The following is a 13,664-nucleotide window of genomic DNA, read 5'->3' on the forward strand; positions in this document are numbered from 1 at the left end:
GAAGGATCGGGGGTGTCACAGAGCTTGCAGGTATTAGAACGGGGAAGCTGGCTACAGAGACAGAGCCGAGGAGTGAGCTCTCAGCTCGGGGTTACCTTGAACCAGTCACAGACTGAGTGAGCTCGGAGTGCGGCAGGAGGCCAGGGAGATGGGAGTTATTAGGCGCTATTCTCTGAGGGCACACTGAGGAGTGGGGCCCCGGGCTCTTGGCTCCCCTGGGCTGGAGACTGGGAGGCCGCCATTTTCATTCCCGTCCTGTGGAACTCTATGGAAAGCATTCAGGGAAAAGCGAACGTGAGCGGATTACTCAGCCTGGCCCTTGGTAAGGGCAGTGCAATTATGCCTGGGGCAAAGACACTTGAGAATCACTACAACAGAATCTTCTCCCCCAGAAGATCAACAAGAAATCCAGCCAACAAGTTCACCTACCAAGGAGTGTAGGTTCAATACCAAGGAGAACAGCGGAATTCCAGAGGAGGAGAAAGCAAAGCACAGAACTCATGGCTTTCTCCCCATGATTCATTAGTCTTGCAGTTAATTTAATTTGTTTTAATTTCTTTTTCTTTATTCTGCTAATTCTTTTTTAACTTTTACCCTTTTCGTTTTTAACGTTTTTTAACTAGTTTATCTAATATATATATATTTTTTTTCTTTTTATATTTTTTCTTTATTTGTTTTTTTTTAATTGTTTCCTTTTTTTTTTTCTGAACCTCTTTTTATCCCCTTTCTCCGCTCCCCTCACGACTTGGGGTGTCTTCTGATTTGGTTAAAGCATATTTTCCTGGTGTCTTTGCCACCCTTTTAGTGTTTTACTTGCTCCTTCGTATACTCTTATCTGGACAAAATGACAAGGTGGAAAAATTCACCACAAAAAAAAAGAACAAGAGGCAGTACCGAAGGCTAGCAACCTAATCAATACAGACATTGGTCATATGTCAGATCTAGAGTTCAGAATGACGATTCTCAAGGTTCTAGCCGGGCTTGAAAAAGGCATGGAAGATATTAGACAAACCCTGTCGGGAGATATAAAAGCCCTTTCTGGAGAAATAAAAGAACTAAAATCTAACCAAGTTGAAATCAAAAAAGCTATTAATGAAGTGTAATCAAAAATGGAGGCTCTCACTGCTAGGATAAATGAGGCAAAAGAAAGAATTAGAGATATAAAAGACCAAATGACAGAGAATAAAGAAGCTGAGCAAAAGAGGGACAGCTACTGGACCACGAGGGGAGAAGTTGAGAGATAAGTGACACCATAAGATGACACAACATTAGAATAATTGGGATTCCAGAAGAAGAAGAAAGAGAGAGGGGAGCAGAAGGTATATTGGAGAGAATTTCCCTAATATGACAAAGGGAACAAGCATCAAAATCCAGGAGATGCAGAGAACCTCCCTCAAAATCAACAAGAATAGGTCCACACCCCGTCACCTAATAGTAAAATTTACAAGTCCTAGTGACAAAAAGAAAATCCTGAAAGCAGCGCAGGAAAAGAAGCCTGTAACATACAATGGTAAAAGTATTAGATTGGCAGAAGACTTATCCACAGAGACCTGGCAGGCCAGAAAGAACTGGCATGATATATTCAGAGCACTAAATGAGAAAAACATGCAGCCAAGAATACTATATCCAGCTAGGCTATCATTGAAAATAGTAGGAGAGATTAAAAGCTTCCAGGACAAACAACAACTGAAAGAATTTGCAAACACCAAACCAGCTCTACAGGAAATATTGAAAGGGGTCCTCTAAGCAAAGAGAGAGCCTAAAAGTAGTAGATCAGAATGGAACAGAGACAATATTCAGTAACAGTCACCTTACAGGCAATACAATGGCGCTAAATTCATATCTCTCAATAGTTACCCTGAATGTGAATGGGTTAATGCCCCAATCAAAAGACATAGGATATCAGAATGGATAAAAAAACAAAACCCATCTGTATGTTGCCTACAAGAATCTCATTTCAGACGTGAAGACACCTCCAGATTTAAAGTGAGGGGGTGGAAAAGAATTCACCATGCTAATGGACATCAGAAGAAAGCAGGGGTGGCAATCCTTATATCAGATCAATTAGATTTTAAGCAAAAGACTATAATAAGAGATGACGAAGGATACTATATCATACTCAAAGGATCTGTCCAACAAGAAGATCTAATAATTTTAAATATCTATGCCCCTAACATGGGAGCAGCCAACTATATAAACCAATTAACAACAAAATCAAAGAAACACATCGACAATAATACAATAATAGTAGAGGACTTTAACACTCCCCTCACTGAAATGGACAGATCATCCAAGCAAAAGATCAACAAGGAAATAAAGGCCTTAAATGACACACTGGACCAGATGGACATCACAGATATATTCAGAACATTTCATCCCAAAGCATCAGAATACACATTCTTCTCTGGTGTACATGGAACATTCTCCAGAATAGATGACATACTGGGTCCTAAATCAGGTATGAACTGGTATCAAAAGATTGGGATCATTCCCTGCATATTTTCAGACCACAATGCTCTGAAGCTAGAACTCAATCACAAGAGGAAGTTTGGAAAGAACCCAAATACATGGAGCCTCAACAGCATCCTTCTAAAGAATGAATGAGTCAACCAGGAAAGTAAAGAAGAAATGAAAAGGTTCATGGAAACAAATGATAATGAAAACACAATGGTTCAAAATTTGGGGGACACAGCAAAGGCAGTCCTGAGAGGAAAATATATAGCATTACAAGCCTTTCTTAAGAAACAAGAAAGGTCTCAAGTACACAACCTAACCCTACACCTAAAGGAACTGGAGAAAGAACAAGAAAGAAACCCTAAACCCAGCAGGAGAAGAGAAATCATAAAGATCAGAGCAGAGATCAATGAAATAGAAACCAAAAAAACAATAAAACAAAAAACAAAACTAGGAGCTGGTTCTTTGAAAGAATTAATAAGATTGATAAACCCCTGGCCAGACTTATCAAAAAGAAAAAAGAATGGACCCAAATAAATAAAATCATGAATGAAAGAGGAGAGATCACAACTACCACCAAAGAAATACAAACGATTATAAGAACAAACTATGAGCAACTCTACGCCAACAAATTTGATAATCTGGAAGAAATGGATGCATTCCTAGAGACATATAAACTACCACAGCTGAACCAGGAAGAAATAGAAAGCCTGAACAGACACATAACCAGTAAGGAGATTGAAACAGTCATCAAAAAATCTCCAAACAAAAGCCCAGGACCAGACAGCTTCCCAGGGGAATTCTACCAAACATTTAAAGAAGAACTAATTCATATTCTCCTGAAACTGTTCCAAAAAATAGAAATGGAAGGAAAACTTCCAAACTCATGAGGCCAGCATCACCTTGATCCCAAAACCAGAGAAGGATCCCATCAAAAAGGAGAACTACAGACCAATATCCTTGATGAACACAGATGCGAAAATTCTCACAAAAATACTAGCCAATAAGATTCAACAGTACATTAAAAGGATTATTCACCATGACCAAGTGGGATTTATTCCAGGGCTGCAAGTTTGGTTCAACATCCTCAAATCAATCAATGTGATACATTAATAAAAGAAAGAACAAGAACCATATGATACTCTCAATAGGTGCTGAAAAGGCATTTGACAAAGTACAGGATCCCTTCCTGATCAAAACTCTTCAAAGTGTAGGGATAAAGGGCACATACCTCAATATTATCAAAGCCATCTATGAAAAACCCACCGTAAATATCATTCTCAATGGAGAAAAACTGAAAGCTTTTCCGCTAAGGTCAGGAACATGGCAGGGATGTCCATTATCACCACTGCTATTCAACATAGTACTAGAAGTCCTAGCCTCAGCAATCAGACAACAAAAGGAAATTAAAGGCATCCAAATCGGCAAAGAAGAAGTCAAACTATCGCTCTTCGCAGATGATATGATACTTTATGTGGAAAACCCAAAAGACTCCACTCCAAAACTGCTAGAACTTATACAGGAATTCAGTAAAGTGTCAGGATATAAAATCAATGCACAGAAATCAGTTGCATTTCTCTATACCAACAACAAGACAGAAGAAAGAGAAATTAAGGAGTCAATCCCATTTACAATTGCACCCCAAACCATAAGATACCTAGGAACAAACCTAACCAAAGAGGCTAAGAATCTATACTCAGAAAACTATAAAGTACTCATGAAAGAAATCGAGGAAGACACAAAGAAATGGAAAAATATTCCATGCTCCTGGATTGGAAGAACAAATATTGTGAAAATGTCTATGCTACCTAAAAAAAATCTACACATTTAATGCAATTCCTATCAAAATACCATCCATTTTTTTCAAAGAAATGGAACAAATAACCCTAAAATTTATATGGAACCAGAAAAGACCTTGAATAGCCAAAGGAATATTGAAAATGAAAGCCAAAGTTGGTGGCATCACAATTACGGACTTCAAGCTCTATTACAAAGCTGTTATCATCAAGACAGCATGGTACTGGGGCGCCTGGGTGGCTCAGTGGGTTAGGCCGCTGCCTTCGGCTCAGGTCATGATCTCGGGGTCCTGGGATCGAGTCCCACATTGGGCTCTCTGCTCAGCAGGGAGCCTGCTTCCTCCTCTCTCTCTCTCTCTGCCTGCCTCTCTGCCTACTTGTAATCTCTGTCTGTCAAATAAAAAATAAATAAAATCTACAAAAATATATATATATTAAAAAAAAAAAAAAGACAGCATGGTACTGGCACAAAAACAGACACATAGATCAATGGAACAGAATAGAGAGCCCGAACTCTCAACTATATGGTCAACTAATCTTAGACAAAGCAGGAAAGAATGTCCAATGGAAAAAGTACAGCCTCTTCAATAAATGGTGTTGGGAAAATTGGACAGCCACATGCAGAAAAATGAAATTGATCAATTTCCTTACACCACACACAAAAATAGACTCAAAATGGATGAAGGACCTCAATGTGAGAAAGGAATACATCAAAATCCTTGAGGAGAACACAGGCAGCAACCTCTTCGACCTCAGCCGCAGCAACATCTTCCTAGAAACATCGCCAAAGGCAAGGTAAGCAAGGACAAAAATGAACTATTAGGATTTCATCAAGATCAAAATCTTTTGGGGGCGCCTGGGTGGCTCAGTGGGTTAAGCCGCTGCCTTCGGCTCGGGTCATGATCTCAGGGTCCTGGGATCGAGTCCCACATCGGGCTCTCTGCTCAGCAGGGGCCTGCTTCCCTTCCTCTCTCTCTGTGATCTCTTCCCTTCCTCTCTCCTACTGTGATCTCTCTCTGTCAAATAAATAAATAAAATCTTTAAAAAAAAAAAAAGATCAAAATCTTTTGCACAGCAAAGGAAACAGTTAACAAAACCAAAAGATAACTAACATAATGGGAGAAGATATTTGCAAACGACATATTAAAGGGCTAGTGTCCAAAATCTATGAATAATTTCGCAAACTCAACACCCAAAGAACTAATAATCCAATCAAGAAATGGGCAGAAGACATGAACAGACATTTCTGCAAAGAACATCCAGATGGCCAACAAACACATGAAAAAGTGCTCCACATCACTCGGCATCAGGGAAATACAAATCAAAACCACAATGAGGGGCGCCTGGGTGGCTCAGTGGGTTAAGCCGCTGCCTTCGGCTCAGGTCATGATCTCAGGGTCCTGGGATCGAGTCCCATATCGGGCTCTCTGCTCAGCAGGGAGCCTGCTTCCCTCTCTCTCTCTCTCTCTCTGCCTGCCTCTCCATCTGCTTGTGATATCTCTCTGTCAAATAAATAAATAAATAAATAAATAAATAAATAAAAAAAACCACAATGAGATACCACCTCACACCAGTCAGAATGGCTAAAATTAACAAGTCAGGAAACAACAGATGTTGGCGAAGATGCAGAGAAAGAAAAACTCTCCTACATTTCTGGTGGGAATGCAAGCTTATGCAGCCACTGTGGAAAACAATATGAAGGTTCCTCAAAAAGTTGAAAATAGAGCTACCCTATCACCCAGCATTTGCACTACTGGGTATTTACCCTAAAGATACAAACGTAGTGATCGAAGGGGCACGTGCACCTGAATGTTTATAGCAGCAATGTCCACAATAGCCAAACTATGGAAAGAACCTAGATGTCCATCAACAGATGAATGGATAAAGAAGAAGTGGTATGTATACACAATGGAATACTATGCAGCCATCAAAAGAAATGAAATCTTGCCATTTGTGACAACGTGGATGGAACTAGAGGGTATTGTGCTTAGCGAAATAAGTCAATCAGAGAAAGACAACTATCATCATCTCCCTAATATGAGGAAGATGCAACATGGGGGGTTAAGGGGGTAGGAGAAGAATGAAAGAAACAAGATGAGATTGGGAGGGAGACAAACCATAAATGACCTTAATCTCACAAAACGAACTGAGGGTTCCTGGGGGGAGGGGGTTTGGGGGTGGGATGGACATTGGGGAGGGATTCTATGGTGAGTGCTGTGAAGTGTGTAAGCCTGGTGATTCACAAACCTGTACCCCTGGGGATAAAAATACATTAGATGTTTATAAAAAATAAATTTAAAAATATTTAAAAAGAATTTCAATAAAATTCTATTGCCAAAGGCATTCCATCTAAAGTGTCAGGTCTGAGAAAGAAGGACCAGCAAACAAAACTTAAGAATGAGTGACCAATGAGCCAGAAGGTAAAATCAAGAGGGGATATACTGAAAATACTGTGAGAAAAACTTACTTCTTGAGTGACGCTCTGCGTCAAATGCTGGTCAGGTAAGAGGAGAACTAAGAACCAACAGATTTAGCAACATGGAGGTAGGTTTTTTGTGAACTGAAATACAGCAACAATTTCAAGAGTGATGGAGGCCAATGCCTGATTGATCTACGTTCTAGAAGAGAATTGTCAAGGAGGAAGTGGAGAAGTGCCCAGGTGGCTCAGTGGGTTACGCCTCTGCCTTCGGTTGGGGTCATGATCCCAGTGTGCTGGGATCAAGCCCTTCATTGCGCTCTCTGCTCAGCGGGGAACCTGCTTCCTCCTCTCTCTGCCTGCCTCTGCCTACTTGTGATTTCTGTCAAATAAATAAATAAAATCTTAAAAAAAAAAAAAAAGAGGAAGTGGAGACTGAATATGAATGTAAGCACTTGAGAAATTGTGCTACAAAAGGGAGTGAAATAAGGGCAAGAGGAAGATTTTTTTTGATGAGAAAAGTAACGTGTTTGTATGCTGTCATAGGTTGAATTATGTCCTCTCCCCCAAAATACATTCAAGTCCTAACCTCAGAACCTGTGAATGTGACCTTTTTTTCCAAATAAGCCTCCAGAAGCTAGAAAAGACACATGAACAAATTATCCCCCAGAGCCTCCAGTAGGAACCAATACTGCCAACACTTTTCAGCCTTCAGCCTCCAGAAGTCAGAGAATAAATTTCTGTTGTTTGCGGTACTTTTTTAGGCAACCCTAGGAAACTAATACATATGCCGATGGACATGACCCAATAGAAAGCAAAATGTGTTTACTGGTACAGAAGAAAATTGATGGGATGATACCCTGGAGTAAACTAGGGAAAATGGGTTTTGACGCACAAAGGCGCCCTTGCTCTTAAGGTAGGCACAGGCTTACATCTGCCTGTGGTAACAGGAAGGCAGGGACGCCGGCCACAACAAGAAACTAATGAAGAAAAAGACGGGACAGTCACCAGGTGCTACAAAACCACCTCATCAGTGGATCCATCAAGTTCACATGCGTATACAAATAAAGGTTTAATGGAGTAAACGCCTCTATTTAGAAGAAAATATTCAAGGATTTTGCGCAGTCTCTTCATTTAACCCTCCTAACCAGGCTAGGGGGTGTACGTTGTATCTCCACATACTTGCCCACCGCAGAGACGAACGTCTTCCCGTCCTCCTTCAAGGACTCACTTCAAACCGTTTACGATGACATGGGGGTGGGGGGTACAGGATAGGAAAGTTCTGATTTCCCTTAGATTCCTCACCCACAGAGGCACAACTGCCGCTGAGAGAGAAAAGGTAACCCATCGAAAACTGTCACAATCCGACGGGGGAAGGGTCGCGCACGTCTCCGCTCCCCGCAGTCCGCGTACCTGCTCAGGCTGTGGGGAGCCAGGTTACTGGGTGGTCTTGCCTGGGCGAAGAGGGCTCTAAGGTGAAAGAGTTGGAAATTCTGAGCCTCCCAGACTTCCTGCTAGGCGGAAGCCTGCAAACCCTGCAGACTCCAGCCCCGCTGTTTTACAAACTAACATTTGGGCGGAGAGGCCGGGCGTCTGCGCCCTGGGGCTGCAGCAACGACCGGCGTCGAACGCAGACGCAAAGCCGCGCTGTGGGCAGTTGACGCAGCGTCTCCCTCGCCCCCCAGCCGCGCGCCCCCGCCGCGCGCCCCTTACCCCGCCGCGCGCCCCCTACCCCGCCGCGCGCGCCCCCGCCAGCGAGACCAGTGCAGCTAGCTCCAGGAGCTGGCCTTTGAGCTGAGTCTTTCCCGGAATTGAAAGCGAGAGGAATTTCAACAAATGTGGAAGGCTGAAAAGTAGCCAGGTCCATCCAGACGGCTGTGTAACGCTGCACAAGTGAGATTCTTTTAGGCATCTGGCCTAAAGAAGTTAAAACACGTGCCTCTTCGGTGCTTTGAGACCTTGGGCTTCACCTGCAAAACCTGAGCCCCAGCCGCTCATCTGCCGCTGTCATAAAGTTATTTTCAGCCCAGTGTTTTGGAGAGTCCTTTTCCAGACTCCAAGTTCCCACGGAATTCTGCAGCAGCTTCGCGGTTTTAAAATTAAAACAGACTAAGAAGTTTGAATCATGCGACATAAGCTAGTCTCTTGCCATCAGTTTCCCTGCACGCACTGCTTTCATATGCAATTCTACAAGGTAGAGTTTTTTGATAGTTTGACTTAAAATAATTAATTTCGTCTTTTAATACCAACTTGATATAATTTAATTTTTTAATAATGGCTGGTTTGCTGTATGATTATTCAAATAACGAGTCCAGAACAAAAGCTGAAAGGAGAATTGCAAAAATGGAAGATGGCTCAAGATTGAGGCATAGAAGGATCCTGAACTCACCTCTTCCCCCAAACACATCTAGAGCTACATCTGGAAAATTTCCCTCTGCAAAGCCCTTTGAAAGCTAGCTAAACAGGAGAGAAAAGGGCCACACCGAGACAGGTAGAAGAGGAAGACACCAAGTCTTGAAAGAAACCCCACCCCAGGCCCAACAGACCCACAAAATTAGGAGAGATCTCATAATACAGCACTTGTCCCTGAGGAGAGAGGGGGATTTGTGCCCCACACCAGGCACCCCAACTCTTGAGACCTGTAGTTGAGACACACACCCCTAAAATGTCTGGCCATGAAAACCGAAGATTACTTCCAGGAGAACCATTATAAATATAAACAGAAAATCCACTCTTAAAGGGCTTGTGCACAGATTTACTTGTCACCCCCTCAGTACCCAAAGCAAAAGCAGCAGTTCAAAAGGCACCTACATCATAAGCAGGGGAGATTAATTTGCTAATCTTAAAAATATTTCAATTTATATTCAATTGATATTGTGGTCATTGCAAGGATCTGGGTCAATTTAAATTTTGACAAGAAGTGCAATTTCCCCTTGACTCCAGCATTTTCTAATTTTCAGAGTTATATAGAAGATATTTATTCATATACATGGGTCCAATATACTTATATGTAACATAAACTTTTTATATATTGAGATATACTTGTTTAAAAGACAGAAAACATTTGTGTTTCAGCACACAATAATAAATGCTTGTTAAGTAAATGTTAACTTTTCTTCAAAAGTTCAAAAATATAAGAGATCCATGGAAAATTGTCTCCTAATAGATGAAAGAAGAGCTACCATGCCAACACTAGTCAAAAGAAAGCTTTAGGTTTTATATTAATTTTACATTAATTACAGAAAATCTAGATTTTTGAGTAAAGGCTATTACCAGGGATAAAATGGGTTATTTCATAATGATAAATAAGCCATTGATTAAGAAGACATAACAATCCTAAACATCTGCAGACCTGACAAGAGAGGAACAAAATACATAAAACAAAAAACTGATAGAACTCCAAGGAGAAATAGATAAATGCACAATTAAAGTCAGAGATTTCATCATGCTGAGTAAGGAAAGGGCGAAGGGATAGTCAGGGAGAAGTGGGGAGATCCCTGACTATGCTCAGAAACTATTCCTGGCAGGCAAAAACGCTAAGACAGAATGGACAAGAGATAAGGGAATAGACCAGGCCACCTGGTCCCAGATGTTAGGGAGTGTTTTTCTTTGGCAGCTACGTTGTAATCACAGAAAAACGACCAGACCTCATAGAAATAAATCATTAAGGATGATGATCCTTGCTCAAACCAGATGGCACAAGAATCTCAAGGTCACAAGCATACTGTTCAAGTTTTCAATAAACGATCTGTCCTAAAAAACCTTCAGTGGCAACCCATTTAGGACCTCTCTCACGCTAGAGAGCTTTCTCTTTCCTTGGCCTTCACTTAAACTTTCACTTCACCCTTTTGTGTCTGTGAGATTTCTTCTTTGACTCTGCAAAATCCAACATCCATTCCAGACTTTTTAAATCTGAAACTTGAAACAGAAACTTCTTTAACCTGATAAAATGCATCAGTGAAAAACCTACAGCTAACATCATACCTATTGGTAAAGATTGCTTGCTTCCTCCCTGTGATAAGGAACAAGATAAGTCTGTCTGCTCTCATTATTTCTTTTCAATAATGTACTTAGTGGAAGCCCTAACCAGTGCAAAAGTCAAGGAAAAGAAACAGAAACAATTCAAACTGGAAAGGAAGAAAAATAAAATTTTTAATAAAGAAAATGATCTATGTACAAAATCTGATGAAATCTTCAAAAATTAATAAGTTTAACATGGTTATAGGATATCAGATCAAAATACAAAAAATCAACTGTATGCTCTAGATGAACAATGAGGAAGTAAAATACCATAAATACCACTTAACATGGCATCAAAATTATATTTATGTATAATGCTGAAAAAATGTGCAAAAACCTCTACACTGATAACTCCAAAAAAATTGATGAGAGAAAATAAATGTCGAAGTAAATGTAGCTATACCATGCTCATTAATTGGAAGATTTAATAATGTTAAGATGTCACCTCTCCCCTACTTAATATATAAGTTCAGAACAATCCGAATGAAAATACCAGCAGGGCTCTTTGAAGAAACTGGCAACCTGATGGAAATTAAAAGAACCTGCAATAACCAAAACAACTTTGAAAAAGGATAAAGTTGGAGGACCTCAAACAAAATGCATAGTCCCAGAGGAGTTCCTGGTACCCCTAGGAATAAGATCTTGTTTACAACTGTTGAGCAACGCCCTCCCTCCCCCAAGTGGCATCTATAGCTCTCATAGTACACAGTTGACAGTGCCTTCAACATGACCCCCCAGCTGCTGATATGCCTTAGGGTTCTTTCTTCTCTTCAGATCTTTGGAAACCCTTGTTTTTTGGAAGGACTGCATAATGACAGTCCAATCTGTTCTGTTTGTTTATAATAACAGTTGGGTGGATTTTTCCATCCCATGAAACACCTGAATTACAGGTATGGGAATGTGTGTGAGAAAAACAACAAAAATTTTCGTAAAGTTTTGCACAGGAGGGGAAGAAGCTGGGGCCATTTGCTGTTATTCCCAATACCGAGAAGTAAGATTAAGAGAAGAGCAACCAAATTGTAGCCAAAGCCATCTGGCAGATGCCAATTCAGAAGTCAGTTAAATTCAGGGCACCTGAATGGTTGAGTCGGTTAAGGCTCCTCTTTCAGCTTAGGTCATGATCCCGGGGTTCTGGGAGCTCAATGGGGAGCTTGTTTATCCTTCTGCTTGTCTTTCTCTCTCTCTCTCTCTCTCTCTCTCTCTCTGACAAATAAATAAAATCTTAGAAAAAAGAGTCTGTTAAATTCAAGGAGTTTGCAATAGTTTGGGAGAGGTGGGTAAGATGTTGTCCTTGTGTGGAAGGGTCCAGGAGCTGTGCTAAAAGAAAAAGAATATTAATTATCTTCCCCTCCCCAGTAACTCCAATTGTTTAAGGTATTCCATCCCTAGGGGCTTAGGTTTTCTTACTATCCTTCTATTGCCACAAAATTAATATGCCTCAATCCTGTAACTATACCTTCTAATTGTCCTCCAGTCTCACCCAATTTTTTTATCTAGAAGAATCAGTTAGAAACAAGAGATCCACAGGGGTTTTGTATAAAGACCCGTTATGTCCCCTTCTTCCTACCCATGTAGGCCAGTATGTGGGAGAGTACACACCCAAAGCAGGGCAGTAAGACGCAGAATACTACACAGTGAATCTTCCATGATTTCCCATGGGATTTTCTCTGTTTCATGGAACTTTCAGTAAGAGGGCCAGAGTGCCCTCATGGTCAGAAAAAGACCTCTTGTTTTTATGCCAGTACCATGCTGTCTTGGTGATCATAGCTTTGTAGTAAAGCTTGAAATCAGGTAACGTGATGCCGCCCGTTTTATTTTTGTTTTTCAACATTTCCTTAGTGATTCGGGGTCTCTTCTGATTCCATACATATTTTTGGATTATTTGCTCCAGCTCTTTGAAAAATACTGGTGGAATTTTGATCGGAATGGCATTAAAAGTATAGATTGCTCTAGGCAGTATAGACATTTTAACAATGTTTATTCTTCCAATCCAAGAGCATGGAATGGTCTTCCATCTTTTTGTGTCTTCTTCAATTTCTTTCATGAGTATTCTGTAGTTCCTCGAGTACAGATCCTATATCTCTTTGGTTAGGTTTATTCCCAGGTATCTTATGGTTCTTGGTGCTATACTAAATGGAATCGATTCTCTAACTTCCCTTCCTGTATTTTCATTGTTAGTGTATAAGAAAGCCACTGATTTCTGCACATTGACTTTGTATCCTACCACATTGCTGAATTGCTGTATGAGTTCTAGTAGTTTGGGGGTGGAGTCTTTTGGGTTTTCCATATAAAGAATCGTGTCATCTGTGAAGAGGGAGAGTTTGACTTCTTCATTGCCAATTTGGATACCTTTAATTTCTCTTTGCTGTCTGATTGCTGTTGCTAGGACTTCTAAGACTATGTTGGACAAGAGTGGTTAGAGTAGGCATCCTTGTCGTGTTCCTGATCTCAACAGGAAGGCTGCAAGCTTTTTCCCATTGAGGATGGTATTTGTTGTGGGTCTTTCATAGATAGATTTTATGAAGTTCAGGAATGTTCCCTCTATCCCTATACTTTGAAGTGTTTTAATCAGGAACAGATGCTGGATTTTGTCAAATGCTTTTTCTGCATCAATTGAGAGGACCATGTGGTTCTTCTCTCTTCTCTTATTAATTTGTTCTATCACATTGATTGATTTGCGAATGTTGCACCAGCCTTGTAGCCCAGGGATGAATCCCACCTGATCATGGTGGATAATCTTTTTAATGTGCTGTTGGATCCTGTTGGCTAGGATCTTGTGGAAAATCTTAGCATCCATATTCATCACTGATATTGGTCTGAAATTCTCCTTTTTGGTAGGGTCTTTGCCTGGTTTGGGGATCAGGGTAATGCTGGCTTCATAGAAAGAATCTGGAAATTCTCCTTCTGCTTCAATTTTTTGAAAGAGCTTCAGAATACGTGTTATTTCTTCTTTGAAAGTTTGGTAGAATTCCCCAGGG

At 40.7% G+C, this 13,664-nt stretch overlaps 1 protein-coding gene across 1 annotated transcript in view; it reads right to left on the reverse strand.

The window, feature by feature from the left end:
• The window catches only part of CCDC7 (coiled-coil domain containing 7), a 431,686-nt gene extending 423,359 nt beyond the window's left edge, over positions 1-8,327 (reverse strand). Inside the window, exons 1-2 of the mRNA XM_082742485.1 lie at positions 8,080-8,327; positions 7,570-7,646 (exon numbers count right to left, since the gene is read on the reverse strand). The gene's annotated coding sequence lies outside the window, so the exon portion shown is untranslated. The remainder of the gene's footprint in view (positions 1-7,569; positions 7,647-8,079) is intronic.
• Between the last annotated feature and the right edge of the window lie 5,337 nt (positions 8,328-13,664).

This window comes from Mustela nivalis (assembly GCF_964662115.1).
Source record: "Mustela nivalis genome assembly, chromosome: 7".
Classification (NCBI taxonomy): Eukaryota; Metazoa; Chordata; class Mammalia; order Carnivora; family Mustelidae; genus Mustela; species Mustela nivalis.